The sequence below is a fragment of the Bos indicus x Bos taurus genome, chromosome 8, assembly GCF_003369695.1.
Source record: "Bos indicus x Bos taurus breed Angus x Brahman F1 hybrid chromosome 8, Bos_hybrid_MaternalHap_v2.0, whole genome shotgun sequence".
Lineage (NCBI taxonomy): Eukaryota > Metazoa > Chordata > Mammalia > Artiodactyla > Bovidae > Bos > Bos indicus x Bos taurus.
Genome location: NC_040083.1, coordinates 61215396 through 61238804, shown reverse-complemented (window position 1 = coordinate 61238804; position 23409 = coordinate 61215396). Strand labels below are relative to the sequence as shown.

Sequence of the window (23409 nt, the reverse complement as noted above, 5' to 3'; positions counted from 1 at the left end):
AGAGTGGTAAGCAAGAAAAGCGACTCGAAATAACTTGTACACACAACACGGGGTATCAGAAGGTGTGGCAAGGGATGGGTCTGGCTGGTGTGCTGCCTTTACAGCCAAGTGAACAGCATCATGGCTTCTTCAAACCTGATATCAAGGCCTGACTGGGCAGTGGCTGAGGTCAGCAGGGTGACCGGACCATTCAAGAGTACTCCAAGGCACATGTGTCCTCGGGAGTCAGGAAGGCTTACATGGGGATACATAGCTAGTCTGGAACTCAAGTCTCCTGCCTCTGTTCAGGGCCCTTCTCAGCACCAGTTGCTTTTCCAGTACCTGGCAGTTGTCAAGAGGTACTTCCTTTTCAGTTCAAGGCAGAAAAAGGCAGCTGCGGTGCAGGGAATCAGCAGGCAGACCAGGCCACTGGTGCCACGTGGCCCACGAGGTGAGAGGTGCCCCAGGAGGGACACCCCTCCACCTCATGGAAAACATGCTGATGGGTCTCCCTGCCATTGCCTCCTTGTTTCTTGGGTGGGATAAACCATTTGGTCTTTGGACAAGATTATTTTTGCACAAAACAGGATTGTTATCACTTAACTGAAAATAATTATCCAGTGAAAACTGAGCTCCACTTGTCTCTCTGGAAATAAAGAAGTGAACATTTTGGGCAGTTTCACTGATGCAAAGGCAGGTATTTTAAGAAAATGAAAGTAATGAGAACAGACTGCATTCTCAGCAGGAAACCTTGGGAAATCTCAGGGCCTCCCTTGAGTGGCTCCCATGGCTGGGAAGACTAATTCACCCCCTGTCCAAGTCAGGGCTTGTTCCAATGAGTCTGTAGTAGAGGAGGGGTTCTGACAGAGACAGAGTATCACTGAGTGTGGTGGCAGGGATGCAGGTGATCCCACTCAGTGGTTTAGCCCCCAAGGGGTTTTCCTCACAGACAGGCCCCAGACTCCTTCGGAAACAAAGAAATAGAGATGCGGCAAGGAGAGAGAGTTGCTGACCTAAGTCTAATGCAGGAGGTCACTTCTGTCCTTCTTCCCCATGCCCTCCAGCACAGGGACTGCACCTCCAACTGCCCGGAAACCTGAGCCCAATCTCCAAGCCCTCAGAGATGCTCCATCAGTCTCACCCACACGCCCTGCTGACCACCGACTCCATCTGCTTGCCTAGGCACTCCCTGGCTTTGTTCACATCCTCCCATCCTCGCTGTATCAGTTATTGCTGCTGCAGCACTGCTGCCTAACACACAGCCATGAACCTCTGTGGCCTACAGTAACAGGTAGTTCTTTCTCACGGCTCTGTGCCTCCACTGACCTCTGCTGGACTGACCCGTGAATCCACAAGCAGGAGGGGTGGGTGTGCTGCATGCATGTCTCTTATCCTTCAGGATCACAGGCTAGCTGGGCACATCCTTCTCCTGGTGATGAGCAGGTAGAAACATTTGAAGTCTCTTAATTAAGGTCAAGTCTCAGAACCGGTATCCAGTCACTCCTGCCCCATTCCATCCATTGACCAGAAGAAGTCACAGACCAAGCCCGCAGTTCAGGACTATTAGAGTACACTCCTGCCGTGATGAAGCTGTGGCCAGAGCCTGGGAGAAGGAGGGGGAAGCCTACCAGTCTAGTTCTCACCTTCCTGCTAGAATCCTCACTTCTGGTCTCACCCCCTCTAGTCTATTCTGCACAGAACAGTTGCTCCTTCTACAGTGCAAACCTGACTACGTCACTTTTCAGCTTAAAATCCTAAAAATTCTTCCTTTTCTTTTTCTGAGAATAATTAAAACTCAATTGAAAATGTTCTGTCCTTAAGGCTAGCCTAAGGGTCCTATGAAATGCGTCAACAGCACAGCTGTCATGGAGGCCCTTCAGACTGAGATTCCCTGGCTCTTCTCTCTTCCAGGGGCAGCCCTGGCTGTGCACACATGTGTGTGGCAGTGTGCAGGTGACCTGTGTGTACCAGTGTACCCTGCAGGAACACGACGCAAATTCCCAAGAGCGTGGGAGCAGCAGCTGCGGGACAGGGTACCCTTGTGTGTGGCTGCCCAGGAAGGCCATGGCGTAACTCCGGCTTGGGGGCAGGGAGGTTATTACTCTCCTTCCAAACACAAGCACGAATCCACCCAGAGGGTGGATTTCCCATAGAGTCCACTCGTGCTCAGTGAAGCTGTCTAGACAAGTACTATTCAAGATGTGACCTCAGACCAGCACTGGTCTGAATTCTTGGTTAAATGTCCAAGAAGGAGTAAAGAGTTTGCACCAGAATGTATATCACTGTGACACCAGGCTCACTGTTTAGTTCAGCTGACTTTTCTTCGTAGCAAGACTTTCTCCAGGAAGGAAGCAGTGATTGACTCTGATAGAAGCTCTTTATCTAGCGTGGACTGGTAAACTAAGAATGTGTGGCCCGGCCACTTTGAGACCTGATAGCTCAGTTGTAAAGAATCCACCTGTAATGCAGGAGACCCTGGTTCGATTCCTGGGTCAGGAAGATCCACTGGAGATTCTTGGGCTTCCTCTATGGCTCAGCTGGTAAAGAATCTGCCTACAATGTGGGAGACCTGGGTTTGATTCCTGGGTTGGGAAGATCCCCTAGAGAAGGGAAAGGCTACCCACTCCAGTATTCTGGCCTGAAGAATTCCATGGACTGTATAGTCCATGGGGTCACAAAGAGTCGGACATGACTGAGCGACTTTCACATTCACTTTGAGATGGCCCAGCTCTCCTTTGCTTCCAGAGACATGGATCTAAGGTGCTGAACCATCTTTGAATGACACCCCAGAGTAAAATTATAAGACACTAGGCAAAAGCTAGTAATTAAAAAATTAATACAGTGCTGTAATAAAAAAGGGACTCTACTTTAATATAACAACAGATGGTTGCCAGAATAAATTATATATGCTCCCTTAATGAAGTCAACTGCACTCATAATAGTTTGGGGAATTTCTAACAGGATGAAAAAAGCTGAGGATATAACAGCAGTTTTTTAAAAGCATGACAGAAAACAGTGAGCACAGTCCACTAGGTAACATGTAGATTCGGTAAGTGTGCACACATTCACACAGCCTGAAGGAAGTGCTGAAAACACAGAGTGGTTATGTTAGCGTGGTGTGAGCATACCCTTTTCTTCTTTCTTTTTCAAATTTCTGAAGTATAATTCTGTTACTTTATAATGAAAAAAATGTTACACCTGTTGATAACACATTTCTAAGACCTCTTCAGTTGGTACCTTCTTTCATTGTCTCTTTGGTTTCTAATATTAATATATTACAAAACCATTAATTCTTTCCTTGGTGGTCCAGTCACATCATTTTGCGTCATGCTTTTAAAAAAACTGTTAGATTCTCAGCCTTTTTCATCCTGTTAGAAATTCCCCAAACTATTATGAATGCAGTTGACTTCATTAAGGGAGCATATAAAATTTATTTAGGCAACCATCTGTTGTTATATTGAAGTAGATTCCCTTTTTTACTACAGCACTGTATTAATTTTTTAATTACTATCTTTTGCCCAGTGTCCTCCTTGGTGGTCTAGTGGCTAAGACCCCATGGTCCCAATGCAGGGGGCCTGGTTGGATTCCTGGTCAGGGAGCTAGATCCCACATGCCACAACTAAGAGTTTACATGCCACAACTAAAGATCCTGATGCCGCCACTAAGATGCAGCACAGCCAAATAAGTAAATAAAAATAGGGAAAAACTCCTTTGATTCAGAAATATAAACTCAGAATTTATGATCACTCAGACTGGATTCTTGTTCATTCATTCACTCATTCAACAAATATTTCCTGAGGACTCATGAGTGCTCTTCCAGCACTGTGATGCAATAACATCATGTCCCTGTCTCAAGGGGGGTGCACTCTCCCCTTGCACTGTCCATGATTCACTTAACAAACACTTGCCCACTTTGCACTGTGCCCTGGCCTTGACTGGCATGTCGGGGATAGAGGCAAATTCAGCCAAGGGAAAAGACACAGCAAACCCAGGAAACGTCTCTTCTTCAGAAACACTGGTTAAAGGCTTAAAAACCTAATACATGCTCATAATAAATTCAAATAATACTTCATATGAAATCAAACCTACTTCCTAGAAACAAGCAAGATAAATAGTTTAGAAATATATATCCTTTAGATTTCTTTCTATGAATATATAAAGACGTATTTCTGGACTTCCCTGGTGGCCCAGTGGTTAAGAATTCATCTGCCAATGCAGGAGACATGGGTTTGATCCCTAGTTGGGGAAGATCCCACATGCCTCAGGGCAACTAAGCCCCTGTGCTACAACTACTGAAGCCTGCATACTCTAGAGCCCGTGCTCCACAACTAGATAAGCCACTGCCATGAGTAGCCCGTGTACCAGAACTAGAGAGTAGCCTCCGATCGCTGCAACTAGAGAAAACTCATGCACAGCAAGACCCAGCACAGCCAAAGATAAAAAAATAAAAAAAATTTAAAGTGTACTTAAAAAGACATATCTCTTTATATATATTCATACATTCCCAAATGTTCTATATTCATGTCTACATAAACAGTAGTTTTATTTTCACTTTTTTCAAAAAATGGATATTAGAATGTATTCAGTCCTACAACTTCAGTGCTTATTTTTCTGAAACAAAACATTGTTGTTGTCGTTTAGTTGCTGAGTCGTGACTGACTCTTTGTGACCTCATGGCTTGCAGCCTGCCAAGCTCCTCTGTCCATGGGATTTCCCAGGCAAGAATACTGGAGTGGGTTGACATTTCCTCCTCCAGGGGATCTTCCAGATCCCGGGACTGAACCCATGTCTTCTTCACTGGCAGAAACAAAGCTTACAAATGTGTAAGTGCTGGGAGATCACAGAGGACGAGCTACTGGTGTTGAAGCAAGGTGGCCCTGATGGTGGCTGTGAGAGTGAGATCTTCACAGCCATCCTGAGAGGTCTTCCCGCCCTGAAGCCTGAGCTCTCTGCTGCCTGCTTGCCTAGCCCAGCTTCACTGAGCCAGCCCTGGATGTGGTAGGATTTTGCTGGACAGAGAGGTGGGAGAAAGGGATGCCGGGAGGAAGGAATGGCAGAAGTAAAGGCCTAGAGGGAGATGAGGTGGCCCCTCTGTGGTGCAGACCCTCATCAAACAATTGTGAGCATATGCACAGACCCAGGTAGGTCTTCACTTATGGCAATCTCTTTTTTCTGTCTTCCTTCCAGAGCTCCCAACCCAGCAATCCCAAACCTGCCCCTCCAGTCCCTCCAGCACCAGAAACCGGGAGTGGCCTTGCTGGGAAAAGAGGGTTAGTTTGCAGTGGAATAGTGTTACTGGGGTTTCAACTCATTACAAGAGCAAATGTTGTACTAAAACATTAAGGAAAGAGTTGTATTTACAAAGTCCGTGTTGTTTACATGGTGAGGCGATACTAATTCATGACAAGGTGGAGAGTGGGGTTTGGAGGGGTCCCACTGTCCTCTGTCCACTAAACACTGGCTGGTGAGCAAACCTAGCATGTCTTACTTCCACTTTGACAGCTGGTCTTACAAAATGGGGACCCTTTAATCATGGGAATTCACCTAATGCTAATCTGGATAATTAAAACAAATACAAAAACAAAAAACCCAAGCAAAATACCCAACAGAAATTCAGAAGGAACTGCTGCTAACTTGTACAGACAGGCCAGGCACATTTCTGCATCATATTTGTTTCACAGTCCTGAAATGACTGGCTCGGGGCCTCACTAGGCGACAGAGGCAGGGTTTCTTCTGAGGTCCTCCTGGACCAGGCTGCTCTGAAGTGAGCTTGAGTGGGCTTGCTGGCACCAGGCCAAGGCCAGGACACCAGCAGGTCCCTTACATGCTTGGTTCACATTGCCTAACCCACCCGCATGCCCCTTCCTTGTCAACTCTCTACCCTTTCCTGGGCCTTAGTGTTATCCTCTATAAATTGAGGTAAGGGTTGAGGGGACAAAAAGGTCATTACAAAATAAAATGAGGAAGAGGGACTGCTTTGGTGATTAAGTGGTTAAGAATCTGCCTGTCAATGCAGGGGACATGGGTTTGATCCCTGGTCCGGGAAGATTCTACATGCCATGGGGTAACTAAGCTTGTGTGCCTTAACTACTGAGCCCACAAACCACAACAATTGAACCTGTGCCTAGAGCCCATGCTCTGCAACAAGAGAAGCCACCACAAGGACAAGCCCATGTACTGCAACTAAAGAGTAGCCCCTGCTTGCTGCGATGAGAAAGCCTATGTGTAGCAAGACCCAGTACAGCCAAAAATAAATAAATATTTTAAAAAAACAAACCCCAAACAAGGAAAAAACAGCCAAGAGCCTGACCCAGTCTGGGTTCAAGGCCACAACCCAAGACCTTTTCCTGAGATCTTCTCACCCCATCCTTCTGTCTATATTCTTTGGTCCCCAAAATTTAAGTTCCCAATCAGTTCCCTGCTCCCCTTCACACTCACAGAACTACAAAGCCTAGCCCTCCAGCCTGGGCCCACTCATTTGTATCCCAAAGTACAGTTACTTGGGGGCTCAGCCACATCATCTAGACCCTTTCCTCCACCTCCACATCCCCCAACTCTTCCCTGCACCCCACAGCTGGGACAGCTGCCCAGTCCCCACCCCCACTCCCCAGCCGAGATCACTGACAAAGCAGATCACTTGACCTGCCATGCTAAGATCCTTCCTGGAATCAGCACAACAGACCACTCCCTCTGGCGACTTGTCACATCCCTCATCCTTTCCCAGCCCCACCTTCCCACTTGAAATCATCCCCACTGGCCTCTGAACCTGTGAACGAGAATATGAGACATTCAATCTCCACTATTCATTCTTTGAGCCTGTAAGTCTTAGTTCAGGAGCCACCTCTCAGCAGAACCTTCCCTTTTTTCCACATTTCCAACTTAAGAGAAACTGAGCCTCCTGTTCCTGCCTTTCCCAGATCCACAGACTCTGCATCAGTCACCTGTGTATGTATCTATTAAATTCTAGCATTTTTCCATTTGCATTTCAAAATACTTTTAAAAATTGATGCATAATTTAAAGTGCAGTTACAGCTCAATACATTTCTCATATGTACACACCTGTGTATGGGTTTGGGATAGAGAGGTACAAGCTAGAAAGCTAGAAGACTCCCTGTGGGTCCATGTGTGGTGAGGAGGGGGTGCTACCTGTAGGTAACTTACATGCTGGAGGCCAAAGAAAGTAGACACACAGCCAGCATCCTGGGATGGGTTAAGAGATCTCAGGATGAGATCCTTGATCAAGATTAAGATCAATTAGTTTTCACATAGGTGAGAGATCATGCTGAATATACAACTTAAAAAATCTCGGTAACTTAATAACTTCTTGCTCAGTTGAACTGATTGCTATCATTTATTCCTTCACTCACCCTCTATCAAACATTGCCAATAACTACAACTATAAAGAATATTCTATGGCCATCTTAGCTGATAATTTTTTAAGGTCAATCCTAATTAATGTATAGGGTAGAGTCCTAGAAGTGGAGACATTGGGCCAGAGAATAACCCTTGTAAAACTCTTTATACATATGGCCAAAGAACTGACATGGAATATGTTAGTCTGTTTGAGCTGCCATAACAAAATGCCACAGACTGGGTGGCTTAAAACAACAGAAATTCATTTTCTCACAGTTCTGGAGGATGGAAGGCCAAGATCAGGGTGCTGGCAGGGTTGGATTCTTCTGAGGCTTCTTTCCTTGGCTTATAGATGGTGGCTCTCTCGCTGCCTCTTCACAGGGTCATCCCTCCATGCATGTGGCTCTGGTATTTTGCCTCCCCTAATTTCCTCTTTTTATAAGGACCATCCTAGTGGCCTCATTTTAACCTTATTACCTTTTTAAAGGCAGTTAGAGTCCCATTCTGAAGTACTAGGAGTAGGGCTTCAATATCTGGGAGAACACAGTTCACCCCATAACAGAATTCTTCCTGAGAGACTGGAAATGTCCTCTGGTGCCTTGTGGCTTGGCTGAGGTTCCCTCGGTTCCCTCCTACGCTGAGATGTACTTTTGTGTGACGCCCTCTCCTTGTCTCTCAGCCTCACCCGTTTCCCTTTTTTGTCTCTCACCCCATCACTGTCCACAGCTGTCTATCAGCCTAAAGTAGAGATTCTCAACTTCTGACGCACATGGGAATCTGAGAGCTTAGAAAACTATTCTGGTGTCTAGGTCCCAACCCAACAGATTCCCATGTCGCTGGTCTGAGGGTACAGCCAAGATACAAGAAGCTTTAAAGCTCTTTAGGTGGCTCAGTGTTTTGCCAACCTCCAGTTGCTGGTCTCTCTTCTTTGCTTTTGAAAAGCATGAGACAGGGCACAGGGGCTGTTTAATTACCATCTTCCAGAGTTAATTAAAGCTCCATATTCTAAAGCCTGTTTTTAACTTTCCTAAACAAGTTCATTTTAAAGCATGGTGGTAATTTGGCTCTTTTGTTAAAATTAAGTCCTTAGAGCAAAAATTAAAAGACAAAAATGGAAAACCACTGGGCATAGAAAATCCACCCTGAATTTAATAGAGTCTCTTAAGTCGTGGACCGTAGTGAGACTCTTGCTGCTCAGTATGGCTGGGGCAGCTCGCTATACATCGTGGTCCTTGAGGCTTATGTTCTGTGTAAGCTTTTAAAAGAAGAGGATAAAAGCTAATTTTCATGAGAGCCCTGCTTCTGTGGTGGGGTGATTAGAAAACTGTTAAGTCTGGGCTCCTTCAAGTTTCACACCCCAACCCTCAATGTTGGAAACAAAGTTTTTAAAAAGATTCTACCCAGGGGTGAATCTCACAGACACAGTGAGCTAAAGAAGCCAAAGATAAGACAGTCCATATTGGATGATGATTCCATATTGGATGATTCCATTTAGATGAGGTTCAAGAACAGGTGAAACTGATGACAGTGACAGGAATCAGACACGGGTTGCCGCTGATGTGTGTGTTTCTTGGACGACAGTTGGACACTGAACACTTCCAGGGCCTTGGTGACGGGCAGATGGGCATATGGCTCAGATGGTTTTGGGGAAGACATCGGAAATACCAGCTCCCTTTCGAATCATGGTTTTCACAAGTGGACCAGGGCCCATCGTTGGCAGGACAGAGTCACAGCCAACAGGCCCACCCTGGTGCAGTCTGGCTTCTGCTTGCTTGCTCTGCTCCTGCACCCTCAGCTCCACCCTCACAGGTCATCAGCTAGGCTCCTTCCCTCTACCACTTTTGTGCATGTGTCCTTCCTGCCCAAGATGACCCTCCCGATTCTGTTCACCTGGAATTTGGTGAACAGAAGGGAAGGGAAGTCATTCCTCCGCCTCCAGGGATGTCATTAATCGCACCCTTCACTTGCCACTAATTGTTTTTGCCATTAGACTGGATGCTCCTTTAGGGGCAGTGCTGCCTTTGTTGGCAATGCTGGGCATGGTGCCAGGCACTAGTAGAGGCTTTAAACAGTGTTTGTTATGGAACTGTGTTAGTTTAAAAGGAGAAGCAAAGAGTTTTAGACAAAAGTCTTTTGTTAAAGCCATCCATCTAGTCATAACAATATTTGAAACCAGGTAGAGAAACACGATTCAAATAACTCTGGGAAAGTCAATACCTGGGGGGTGGAGATCCACAGACAGAGGTATGGGCTGCCCCTGGCTCCAGGGTGCATGGCAGAAAGCTTCTGCAAAAGAGAGACAAGGATTTGATGCTGGGGTGGGGCACTGCTGGAGAAATGGAGTGAAGAGGTGGGGAAAGATGGTGAAAGTGGGGAGAAGGAACTGCAAGACAGTGGGAACTATGCACTGTGTCAAATGACACCTCCCTGCAGCCCTGAAACCCTCACTGAGGGTTCGTAGGCAAACTAACGAAATGCTTAATAGAAGTGTATTTGTGAATGTGGGAATATGTGCATGTAACACAAGTGTGTGCATATGTGAGTGTGTGAAAATGTATGTATGTGTGAGAGCATGTGTGTGTCAGCTCACATGTGTGGGGATATGCATATCTGAGCATGTGCGGATGTATGCATGCATGAGGGGGAGTACGTGTGTGAGTGTACAAGAGTGAGAAAATGTGGGAGTGTGTGCATATGCTGAGAAGTGCTGTGGGTTTCCTGCTGGGATTTCTTCAGGAGTGAGGCTGAGGCAACATGAGGAAGTCCACTCTGCATCTCTCAGCAATCATGGTAAGCCCAGAGCATGGCCCTGGAGCCAAATATCTGAGGGGCCAGCAGCCCCCAGCTGAGAGATCTGAGTTGAGTATTTAATGAGTCACTAGTTGCCGTCAAGAAAGCTAATCTTGGTTCCTGGGCAGTTGCTGTTGTTCAGTCACTCAGTCTTGTCGACTCTGCAATGCTATGACTACAGCATGACAGGCTCCCCTGGCCTTCACAATCTCCTGGAGCTTGCTCAAACTCATGTCCATTGAATCAGTGATGCTATCCAACCATCTGGTCCTCTGTCATCTCCTTCTCCTTCTACCTTTAATCTTTCCCAGTTTCAGGGGCTTTTCTAATGAGTCAGCTTTTCGGATGAGATGGCCAAAGTACTGGAGCTTCAGCTTCAGCATCAGTCCTTCCAATGAATATTCAAGGTTGATTTCCTTTTGGATTGACTGGTTTGATTTCTTTGCAGTCCAAGGGACTCTCAGGAGTCTTCTCCAACCCTACAGTTCAAAATCACCAATTCTTCGGTGTTTAAGCTTTCTTTATAGTCCAACTCTCACATCCATACGTGACTACTGGAAAAGCCATAGCTTTGACTAGACAGACGTTTGTTTGCAAAATAATGTCTCTGCTTTTTAACATGCTATCTAGGTTGGTCATAACTTTTCTTCTAAGGAGCAAGTGTCTTTTAATTTCATGGCTTCAGTCACCATCTGCAGTGATTTTGGAGCCCAAGAAAATAAAGTCTTTCACTGTTTCCATTGTTTCCCCAACCATTTGCCACGAAATGATGGGACCAGATGCCATGACCTTAGGTTTTAGAACGTTGAGTTTCTGCCAGCTTTTTCACTCTCCTCTTTCATCTTCATCAAGAGGTTCTTTAGCTTCTCTTGGTTTCTGCCATAAGGGTAGTGTCATCTGCATACCTGAAGTTATTGATATTTCTCCCGGCAATCTTGATTCCAACCTGTGCTTCATCCAGCCCGGCATTTCTCATGATGTACTCTGCATGTAAGTTAAATAAGCAGGGTGACAATATGTAGCCTTGACGTACTTCTTTCCCAATTTGGAATGAGCCCATTGTTCCATGTCTGGTTCTAACTGTTGTTTCTTGACCTGCATACAGGTTTCTCAGGAGGCAGGTAAGGTGGTTTGGTATTCCTATCTCTTGAAGAATTTTCCACAGTTTGTCATGATCTACACAGTCAAAGGCTTTACTTAGCGAAGTCAATGAAGCAGAAGTAGATGTTTTACTGGAATTCTCTTGCTTTTTCGATGATCCAGAGGATGTTGGCAATTTGATCTCTGGTTCCTCTGCCTTTTCTAAATCCAGCTTGAACATGTGGAAGTTCTCGGTTCACTTGTTGTTGAAGCCTAGCTTGGAGAATTTTGAGCATTACTTTGCTAGCATGTGAGATGAGTGCAACTGTGTGGTAGTTTGAACATTTTTGGCATTGCTTTTCTTTCAGATTGGAATGAAAATTGACCAATTCCAGTCATGGAGGCAGTGCTGAGTTCTCTGAATTTGCTGGCATATTGAGTGTAGCACTTTCACAGCATCATCTTTTAGGATTTGAAATAGCTCAACTGGAATTCCATCATCTTCACTAGCTTTGTTTGTAGTGATGCTTCCTAAGGCTCACTTGACTTTGCACTCTAGGATGCCTGGCTCTAGGTGAGTGATCACATCATCATGATTATCTGGGTCATTAAGATCTCTTTTGCAAAGTTCTTCTGTGTATTCTTGCCACCTCTTTCTAATATCTTCTGCTTCTTCTGCTTTAGGTCCACATTGTTTCTGTCCTTTACTGAGCCCATCTTTGCATGAAATGTTCCCTTGGTATCTCTAATTTTCTTGAAGAGATCTCTAGTCTTTCCCATTCTATTGTTTTCCTCTATTTCTTTGCACTGATCACTAAGGAAGGCTTTCTTATCTCTCCTTGCTATTCTTTGGAACTCTGGATTCAAATGGGTATATCTTTCCTTTTCTCCTTTGCCTTTCGCTTCTCTTCTTTTTCTCAGCTATTTGTAAGGCCTCCTCAGACAGCCATCTTGCCTTTTGCTTTTATTTTCTTGGGGATGGTTTTCATCATTGCCTCCTGTACAACGTTATGAACCTCCATCCTTATGTTTTTCAGGTACTCTATCTATCAGGTCTAATCCCTTGAATCTATTTGTCACTTCCACTGTATAATCATAAGGGTTTGATTTAGGTCATATCTGAATGGTCTAGTGTCTTTCCCTACTTTCTTCAATTTAAGTCTGAATTTGGCAATAAGGAGAGTGAAAAAGCTGGCTTAAAGCTCAACATTCAAAAAACAAAGATCATGGCATCTGGTCCCATTACTCCATGGCAAATAGATGGAGAAACAATGGAAACAGTGACAGATTTTATTTTCTTGGGCTCCAAAACCACTGCAGATGGTGACCGCAGCCATGAAATTAAAAGACACTTGCTCCTTGAAAGAAAAATTATGACCAACCTAGACAGCATATTAAAAAGCAGAGACATTACTTTGCCTACAAAGGTCTATTTCATCAAGGCTATGGTTTTTCCAGTTGTTATGTATGGATGTGAGAGTTGGACTATAAAGAAAGCTGAGCACTGAAGAATTGATGCTTTTGAACTGTGGTATTGGAGAAGACCCTTAAGAGTCTCTTGAACAGCAAGGAGACCCAAACAACCCATTCTAAAGGAAATCAGTCCTGAATATTCATTGGAAGGACTGATGCTGAAGCTGAAGCTCCAATACTTTGGCCACCTGATGTGAAGAACTGACTCACTGGAAAAGACCCGATGCCGGGAAAGATTGAAGGCGGGAGGAGAAGGGGACAACAGAGGATGAGATGGTTGGATGGCATTGCCAACTCAATGGACATGAGTTTCAGTAAACTCTGGGAGTTGGTGATGGTCAGGGAGGCCTGGCATGCTGCATCCATGGAGTTGCAAAGAGTCGTACAGGACTGAATGACTGAACTGAATTTGGGAATAAGGAGTTCATGATCTGAGCCACAGTCAGCTCCCGGTCTTGTTTTTGCTGACTGTATAGAGCTTCTCCATCTTCGGCTGCAAAGAATATAATCAATATGATTTTGTATTGACCATCTGGTGATGTTCATGTGTATAGCCTTCTCATGTGGTTGGAAGAGGGTGTTTGCTATGACCAGTGTGTTCTCTTGGCAAAACTCCATTAGCTTTTGCTCTGCTTCATTCTGTACTCCCTGGCCAAATTTGCCTGTTACTCCAGGTATCTCTTGACTTCCTACTTTTGCATTCCAGTCCCCTATGATGAAAAGAACATCTTTTTTTGGGTGTTAGTTCTATAACATCATGTAGGTCTTCATAGAACTGCTCAACTTCAGCCTCTTTGGCATGAGTGGTTGGGGCATAGACTTGGATTACTTTGATAATGAATGGCTTGTGTTGGAAACAAACAGAGATCAGTCTGTCATTTTTGAGACTGCACCCAAGTATTCTGGACTCTCTTGTTGACTAGGAGGGCTACTCCATTTCTTCTAAGAGATTCTTGCCCACAGTAGTAGATATAATGGTCATCTGAATTAAATTCACCCATTCTGGCCCATTTTAGTTCACTGATTCCCTAAGAAGAAATGAAGTAGCCTTCATAGTCAACAAAAGAGTCTAAAATATAGTACTTGGGTGCAATCTCAAAAACGACAGAATGATCTCTGTTCGTTTCCAAGGCAAACCATTCAATATCACAGTAATCCAAGTGTATGCCCTGACCAGTAATGCTAAAGAAGTTGAAGTTGAACAGTGCTATGAATACCTATAAGACTTTCTGGAACTAACACCCAAAAAAAGATGTCCTTTTCATTACAGGGGACTGGAATGCAAAAGTAGGAAGTAAAGAGATACCTGGAGTAACAGGCAAATTTGGCCTTGGAGTACAGAATGAAGCAGAGCAAAGGCTAATAGCATTTTGCCAAGAGAATGCATTGGTCATAGCAAACACCCTCTTCCAACAACATAAGAGAAGACTCTACACATGAAAATCACCAGATGGTCAATACCAAAATCAGACTGATTATATTCTTTGCAGCCAAAGATGGAGAAGCTCTATACAGTCAGCAAAACCAAGACTGGGAGCTGACTGTGGCTCAGATCATGATATTGCCAAATTCAGACTTAAATTGAAGAAAGTAGGGAAAACCACTAGGCCATTCAGATATGACCTAAATCAAATCCCTTATGATTATACAGTGGAAGTGACAAATAGATTCAAGGGATTAGATCTGATAGACAGAGTGCCTGAAGAACTATGGACAGAGGTTCATAACATTGTACAAGAGGCAGTGATGAAAACAATCTCCAAGAAAAAGAAGTACAAACAGTAAAATGGCTGTCTGAGGAGGCCTTACAAATAGCTGAGAAAAAGAAGAGAAGTGAAAGGCAAGATATATCCATCTGAATGCAGAGTTCCAAAGAATAGCAAGGAGAGATAAGAAAGCCTTCCTCAGCGATCAATGCAAAGAAATAGAGGAAAACAACAGAATGGGAAAGATGAGAGATTTCTTTTAAAAAATTAGAGATACCAAGGGAACATTTCATGAAAAGATGGGCTCAATAAAGGACAGAAATGGTATGGACCTAACAGAAGCAAAAGATATTACTAAGAGGTGGCAAGAATACACAGAAGAACTTCGCAAAAGAGATCTTAAGGACCCAGATAATCATGATGGTGTGATCACTCACCTAGAGCCAGACATCCTGGAATGTGAAGTCAAGTGGGCCTTAGGAAGCATCAGTATGGACAAAGCTAGTGGAGGTGATGGAATTCCAGTTGAGCTATTCCAAATCCTGAAAGATGATGCTGTGAAAGTGCTGCACTCAATATGCCAGCAAATTTTGAAAACTCAGCAGTGGCCACAGGATTGGAAAATGTCAGTTTTCATTGAAATCCCAAAGAAAGGCAACGATAAAGAATGCTCAAACTACCACACAATTGCGCTTATCTCACACGCTAGCAAAGTGGTGCTCAAAATTCTCCAAGCCAGGCTTCAATAGAATGTGAATTGTGAACTTCCAGATGTTCAAGCTGGATTTAGAAAAGGCAGAGGAACCAGAGATCAAATTGCCAACATCCGCTGGATCATTGAAAAAGCAAGAGAGGTCCAGAAAAACATCTACTTCTGCTTTATTGACTATGCCAAAGCCTTTGACTGTGTGGATCACGACAAACTGGAAAATTCTTCAAGAGATGGGGTTACCAGACCACCTGACCTGCCTTTTGAGAAACCTGTATGTAGGACAAGAAGCAACAGTTAGAACTGGACCTGTAACAACAGATGGGCTCCAGATCAGGAAAGGAGTACGTCAAGGCTGTATTATTTTCACTCTGCTTATTTAACTTCTATGCAGAGTACATCATGAGAAATGCTGAGCTGGAAGTAGCACAAGCTGGAATCAAGATTTCTGGGAGAAATATCAATAACCTCAAATATGTAGATGACACCACCCTTATGGCAGAAAACGAAGAAGAACTAAAGAGCCTCCTGATGAAAGTAAAAGAGAGTGAAAAACTGGCTTAAAAAAAAACTTAATTCAGAAAACTAAGATCATGGCAACTGGTCCCATCACTTCATGGCAAATAGATGGGGAAACAATGGAAACAGTGACAGACTTTATTTTGGGGGCTCCAAAATCACTGCAGATGGTGACTGCAGCCATGAAATTAAAAGACACTTGCTCCTTGGAAGAAAAATTATGACCAACCTAGCAGCATATTAAAAAGCAGAGACATTCTTTGTCAACAAAGGTCTGTCTAGTCAAAGGTATGGTTTTTCCAGTAGTCATGTATGGATGTGAGAGTTGGACTATAAAGAAGGCTGTGCGCTGAAGAATTGATGCTTTTGAACTGTGGTGTTGGAGAAGACTCTTGAGAGTCCCTTGGACAGCAAAGAGATCCAAACAGTCCATCCGAAAGGAAATCCGTCCTGGATATTCATTTGAAGGACTGATGCTGAAACTGAAACTGCAATACTTCGGACCCCATATGTAAAGAACTGACTCATTGGAAAAGACCCTGATGCTAAGATTGAAGGCAGGAGGAGAGGGGGATGTCAGAGGATGAGATGGTTGGATAGCATCATCGACTCAAGGGACATGAGTTTCAGTTAACTCTGGGAGTTGGTGATGGACAGGGAGGCCTGGCGTGCTGCAGTCCATGGGGTCACAAAAAGTCGGATATGACTGAACAGCTGAACTGAACTGATTCCTAAAATGTCGATGTTCACTCTTGATATCTCCTGTTTGACCACTTCCAATTTACCTTGATTCATGGACCTAACATTCCAAGTTCCTATGCAATATTGTTCTTAACAGCATCAGACAATACTTTCACCACCAGACACATCCAGAGCTGGTTGTTTCCACTTTGGCTCAGCCTCTTCATTCCTTCTGGAGCTACTTCTCCACTCTTCTCCAGTAGCATATTGGGCACCTACCAACCTGGGAAGTTCATCTTTCAGTGTCATTTTCATACTGTTCATGGGGTTCTCAAGGTGAGAATGCTGAAGTGGTTTGGCATTCCCTTCTCGAGTGGACCATGTTTTGGAACCCTATGTGGAAGACTGAAGCCTCTTGAGACTCCAGGGGAAAGGTGACCCTGAGTGATTGGCAATGACAGCCCTGGCTCTGACTGGGATGGTGGCAGCCTGTACCCTGGCCTCCAATGGCACCAAGCGAAGGGCTTGGCTTTGGAATACAAAGATGAATTCTTTGTGTCAGTTACTGACACAGTAACTGTCCTCGTGGGGCTCCCAGTCTTCTGAGGGAGACTGAACGAATAAATAGACAACTGAAAGTAGATATGGGCCACATGAGGTTGAGAGGCATGGTTGGGAGAGACACTGCTAGTGCCTCGAGCCAAACGGGAGGTTTCCTCGTGGAATTTCTGACTGGGCTGACAGGATTGGAGAAGTAAAGGAAGGAGGGCATTTCCAGCAGGAGATGTAGCATGAGCAAATTCTCACAAGAATGAAAATATGGGGGTATCTGGGGGCAGAACAAAAGGGGGAGTGACAGGAGGTGAGCAGGGCAGAGAGTCGGGAGCTGAGGGCAGCGGAGGCAGGGGCCCCTGGGAATGCTGTCCCTAGGAGCTAGTCCCTACCAGGTTTACCTCAGTCAGGCACAAAGGAGACTGGCTGTCAGCCCAGCGGACACCTCCACGTGGAGCCCACACCCCAGCACATCCCTCCCTGAACGACAGCGGCCATCTCTGTTTCCATTTTCCTGGAACAAGACCGTGGGAACCAAACCCATGGATCCTGCTGTTGTATATGCCATGAGCTGCTGCAGGTGTGGGACAAAAAGCCACAGACAATTTGCATGGGATAGAGAGCATATTTTCAGTTTCCCTCTCTCACAAATTGTAAATTTCACTTTCACAGCCCTTCTTTCCTCATGACAACCACACTGGTTTCTCCTCAGCACCTCAGGAGTCTATTGTCACAGAGATACTCCAGCTTTTCTGTGTGGTGTTTTTGCCTCACCAGGCTCCAGGGCTCCAGAAAGCTCAACATTGTCTTTGAGCTGCTCTAAGCCTCCTCCCCTGCTCTAAGCCTCCTCCAAATTCTGGCCCCGTGGCCCATCCTGGCTCATGGAGACAGTCCCACATGGGGAGGCAGGGACTGGGCTCTGCTCCTAACTCTGCAGGATATGAAGCACTCTATGGGTTTCCCCTTATGTACTGCAGAGGGATCTAGACTTAATAACTTCTGAAGGTCATTCAACTTGTAGAATGGTGACTTTTTGATCTTGACAGTATCCTTGTCATGGAAACCCTGAGATGATCTTTTATAGCAAGTGTCTGGACTTCTGCTGGCCCATGATGGTCTGGGAACTTGAAGTCTTTCCGGCGTCTTCCTTGTATTCTCTGGATCTGCTGCTGTTTCCCTCTCCTTTCTAATTTTCTCCCTGTCCTTTGGTCTAGTTCCTGTATCCTCATGTTCATTTGTTCCATGGCTCGTGATAATGACTCTGTGGGGAGGGGTTACTTAGGAGATACCCAGATTACTGTGCTAAAAGAGTTTCTGCCTGGGAGGAAGGTCTTTTTTCCCACCCACCCTCTGGCTCCATGCCACAGCCCAGCCCATGGCCATTCCCAGAACATCTTGCAAACTGCTGCCATCTGAGCAGAGGATGCCCAGAGGTTGTTGTTTCAAAATTTAAACACTAAACATGTTTTTCGCGCATGCCTAATATGCTCATGTTTTCAGATGCTTTCTGTTTTCTGTTGACAAGGTGTGGCACAGAAAGACAGGGAGGGCTGAGGGAAAGGGTCCCAAAGCTTAGGCTCAGCTCTATCTCTGACTTGAGGTACGACCACGGGCACACCTCTTCCCTGTCTGGTCTCGGATTCCCCATCTGTAAAGTGGGGGTGAAATCGAGTGGGCCAGAGTGGACTAAACAATCATTTAGGCCTTTGAAGCTCTGAGCAGAACTTCAAGAATCCAGCCCTATCCAAGACCTCCCCATCCCTTGCGAGATGGTGCTACATATATAGCCTGGGTTGTTGTTGGTAAGGGAAGCCTCCTGAGAACACAAGGACCTTCTGGAGCACAAACAGGCAGGCTGCAGAGGCCAAGTCTGTGGTGGGTTGGCAGGGGAATCCACAGTGACCCAGGAAGCCAGTGTTAATTGAGGCAATGAAACCAGAAAACTCCCCTGAGCAGCTAACACAAGAGGGTTGCCATGCAAATCACCAGGAAGTGATGATTAATTGGGTGTAGGCACAGAGGAGAGGTGGTTGGTGACCCATGACTTGTCCAGGACGAAGGTGGATCCCCTGGGCCCCTTAAGGCTCCATGGGGGATAGGCGTGGAGGATAAGGTGGGGTGTGAAAGGAGGCTGAGGCAGAGGCGAATCTGACAAGCTCCCCTCCCAGAAAGATCAACCAGGCGAAGCTGGCTGGGGAGAGGGGGCTGGTGGAGGAAGGGTGAGAAAGATATGCAGATGGTTTCCATTTAGGGGAGGTTCCATGTTCTGCCCCAGCCCCTGATGCCTCACTTTGGGGTAGGGGAGGGGTATAGAGAGGAGGAAGAAGCAGGGACTTTTCTGAGCAACATTTTTAGAATCTAGAGTTATCAGAATCTGTTGACCCTCCATGGGGGCTTTCTCCCGGCGCCTGGGCCCATTCTCAGGAGATGCTTAAATCTCCTCTGGTTGCTTACCTCACAAGCCCACTTCATCCCAGGTGGTCTGTCTCACTGTTGGAAACTCCAGTCAGGAAGGGCTTCTTGGCACCAAGTCGAAGTCTGCATATCTGGCTGCATCAGCATTTGGCACAATATATTCCACAGAGATTCAGCTTGGTTCCGGTACGCAGAAAGTTTTATGCAAGAAGCAGGAATAAATAACGTAAAATTATTACTAAGGTACAGAAGTCATCTGGCAGATCTGGTACCATGTTCTAGGGACTAAGGTTTTACAAGACCACTGAGCTGGGTAATTCTGTACGTCCACTTAGCTAGGCAATGAGGCACCCAGTTATTTAATCAAATACCGGTCTACATGTTGCTGGGAATGTGATCTATAGATGTGATTAACATCTACAACAAATGGACTTTCAGTAAAGGAGATTACCCTCCACAATGTGGGAAGGATTCATCTAATTAGCTGAAGATCTTAAGGGCAAAAAAATTGAGGTTTCCTGAAGAAGGAATTCTGCTTCAAAACTCTAAGATAGAAATCCTGTCTGAGTTTCCAGCCTGCTGGCCTGCCCTACAGATTTTATACTTGCTGGTCCCAACAACTGTGTGGTCTTACATTTAAAAAAAAAATGGTTTTATTTCTCTGGAGAACCCTGATGCAACCACCCATTACCTGTCTGTGTAAAGGCAGATAAAGAATACTTAATTCCATAGAAGAGCAATGTCTGAAAGGACTAATATTATAAAAGTGCTAACTTGTGTGGTGCTGTGTTAATCTAAATCCATGTCGGAGGGTGCCATCCATTAGATACTTTAATTCTTACAATAAAAAGGGTATTCTTTCCATTTTTATGGATGAGGAAAATGAAACACAGAGGACCACACTTCTTGGCCTGAAATGTGGAGTCTTTAGTGATCTTGATCCAATTACCTCCCTCTACTCCCTTTCATATCGTCCATTCAGTTCAGTTCAGTCGTTCAGTTGTGTCCGACTCTTTGTGACCCCATGAATCACAGCACGCCAGGCCTCCCTGTCCATCACCAACTCCCAGAGTTCACTCAAACTCGTGTCCATCAAGTCGGTGATGCCACCCAGCCGTCTCATTCTCTGTCGTCCCTTCTCCTCCTGCCATGGTCAAGGCAAATGGACTAGGCCCTCTTAAGTGTGCTCTGGATTTTCCTATATACCAGCTATTGCCTATACCTGGAATCCTTCTGAAACGTTATTTCCTTTTATCCTACATGTCAAAGTCTTCTCTCTGCTCCAAGGGCCAGTTCTAAGGTCACTTCCTCTGGTTCTGAAGTCTTCCTGGGCCCCTACCATCACTGATCCTGAAAGTGACCCCTTCCTGCACAGTCTCACATCTGGGCTTCTCTCCAACTTGAGCTACTGCTGTCTGTTTCAGGGTTTCTCTCTCCTCCAATCAAAACGAAAGCTCTCTGAAGGCAGGAAAACAAGTCTGATGGATTACAACTGAGGACAGTCCTGAAACCCAGGAGATTTCTTTCTAAAACAGGGAACTTTGAGATACTTCTCTTAGTAGGTGTCTGTGTGGTTGTTTTTTGAAAGATGAGGGCTGTTTCTGCTCCAGCATTATGTCAGTGGACTTGAATTTTCTTTGTTCTTCCATTTGAACAACAGACCTCACATTGATAATTTTAGAAGGCTTTGTCCTATTTGGTCTGCCTGAGGCTTGACAGAGCAACACCAGCAAGCTCAGTAACCCCCAAACCCTACAATGGGAGCCCCAGATTCACCCTCTCTAGCCTTAGGCCACCTTCCCAAAGGAACCACTGTGGACCTTTCCATTTGGAAGGTCAACATCCCAGTCCAGTGGACTAAGGTTTCAGTTGTCCCTATTTTGGTACTCTCAGGCACAGGATGGTACTGGGGAGCCGGGAGTTACATTCATTTACTGAAACCCATGTCCTCCTCTCTCAGGACCCTCTGAGAGAGGATAAAGCAGACATAGTCTTTATGTCTTTTCTATCAACATATGTTCGAGCCCCTGCTCTACACCAGGAACACTTTGTAGCACTCAACTCACTCGTACGGAGTCTATCTTTCCTATGAGCTATGAGCCCCGTGAGGGCATGGATCTTACTTACCTGGCTCATCACTGTGCCATGACTTCAGAGTAGGTATTCTATAAATACCTGTGGTAGAACTGAATGGAGTTTGAATCTGTCTCACCCACTAGAGAAAATGAGAGCTCCTCAAGGGTAGGGCAGCCCTTGATGTCAGCACAGAACCTGGCTCAGGTTAAGAAACTCGAGACGTGTTTATTGAGTTGGCTGATGACCCAGTGTGGAGGTCCAGTGTGGGCCACGCCTGACCAGGGCATGGGTTGGGGTGGGAATTCTGGGTTCTTCATGGGTTCCCATCTACCTTGTTATGGGAATTGTGGTCTTTCTTTTGTGACTTCTGCTCCTTATGTGTGGATTTGGGTATTGAACTATTGTGTGAAAGCTAAAAATATAGCCCTGTCTCCATGACACTGCCATAGAATAGCCAGTTATAAGCACTTAATGCTAGTCGTATGCTCAAAAAGGCGCTGTGAGGGAACATAACCCACAGTGAAACTGGAGGGCTTACATTCATTATCAAGGGATGGATACCCAACTTTTCCTAAAAAGGACCACAAGTGTGGTGTTTAACCAACTATCATGGCACTTACACAGTGGCATGACCAATAAGGGGTTAATATCCAAAATATATAAACAGCTCATACAAATCAATATAAAAAAATCAACCCAATTTAAAAATGGGCAGAAGACCTCAATAGGCAGTTTTCCAAAGAAGACCTACAGATAGTTGACACACACAGTAAAAGATGCTCAACATTACTAGTCATCAGAGAAATACAAATTTAAAAACCACAATGAGATACTACCTCACACCTGTCAGAATCTGTGGCTGCTAGTAAGTCGCTTCAGTCATGTCCGACTCTGTGCAACCCCATAGATGGCAGCCCACCAGGCTCCACTGTCCCTGGGATTCTCCAGGCAAGAACACTGGAGTGGGTTGCCATTTCCTTCTCCAATGCATGAAAGTGAAAAGTGAAAGTGAAGTCACTCAGTCATGTCTGACTCTTAGCGACCCCTTGGACTGCAGCCTACCAGGCTCCTCTGTCCATGAGATTTTCCAGGCAAGAGTATTGGAGTGGGGTGCCATTGCCTTCTCCACCTGTCAGAATGGCTATCATTAAAAAGATTACAAATAAAAAATGTTGTCAAGGATGTGGAGAAAAGGGAGCCTTTGTACACTGTTGGTGGGAATGTAAATTAGGGCAGCCATGATGGAAAACACTATGGAAGTTCCTAAAAAAAAAAAAAAAAAAATAGAATTACCACATGATGCAGCAATTCTACTCCTGGGTATATATCCAGGAAAATGAAGATGCTAACTCAAAAAGATACATGCACTTCAAAGTTCATAGCAGCATTATTCCCAATAGCCAAGATTTGAAAGTAACCTAGGTGTCCATCAACAGGTGAGTGGATAAAGATGTGGTACAGTACTCAGTCATTAAAAAAGAATGAAATTTTGCCATTTGCAGCAACATGGATGAATCTGGAGTGCACTATGCTAAGTAAAATAAGTCAGACAGAGAAAGACAAATACCAAATATCATTTACATGTGAAATCTAAAAAATACAACAAACTAGTGAATATAACAAAAAAAGCAGCAGACTCACAGATACAGAGAACAAACTAGTGGCTACCAGTGGGGAGAGGGAATGGGGAGGGGCAAAATAGAGGTAGAGGAATTAAGAGGCATAAACTACTGTGTATGAAATAAGTAAGGATATACTGTATAGCACAGGGAGTATAGCCAATGCTTTATAAGAACTTTGTGTGGGCTTCCCAGGCAGCGCTAGTGGTAAAGAATCTGCCTGCCAATGCAGGAGATGCAAGAGTCATGAGTTCTATCCCTGGGTCAGGAAGATCCCCTGGAGTAGGAAATGGCAACCCACCCCAGTGTTCTTGACTGGAAAATTTCATGGACAGAGGAGCTTGGCGGGCTACAGATCACAAGACTGCAAAGAGTTGGACACGACTGACATACTCATTCCTTTCCTTTGTAACTTTAAGTGGAGCACAATCTATAAAAATTTTGAATCACTATGTTG

At 45.0% G+C, this 23409-nt stretch overlaps 1 long non-coding RNA gene across 5 annotated transcripts in view; it reads right to left on the bottom strand.

Moving 5' to 3' along the window:
• Positions 1 to 22210, bottom strand: part of LOC113897200 — a 46690-nt gene extending 24480 nt beyond the window's left edge. For 2 of the 5 annotated variants that reach the window (XR_003512289.1, XR_003512287.1), the window contains exon 1: positions 19297 to 22038. This is a non-coding gene — a long non-coding RNA (uncharacterized LOC113897200). Of the gene's footprint in view, positions 1 to 9549; positions 9619 to 19296; positions 22039 to 22169 lie in introns of those variants that run through there. The other 3 variants (XR_003512291.1, XR_003512290.1, XR_003512288.1) reach the window with 3 other exon arrangements.
• Positions 22211 to 23409: the final 1199 nt, after the last annotated feature.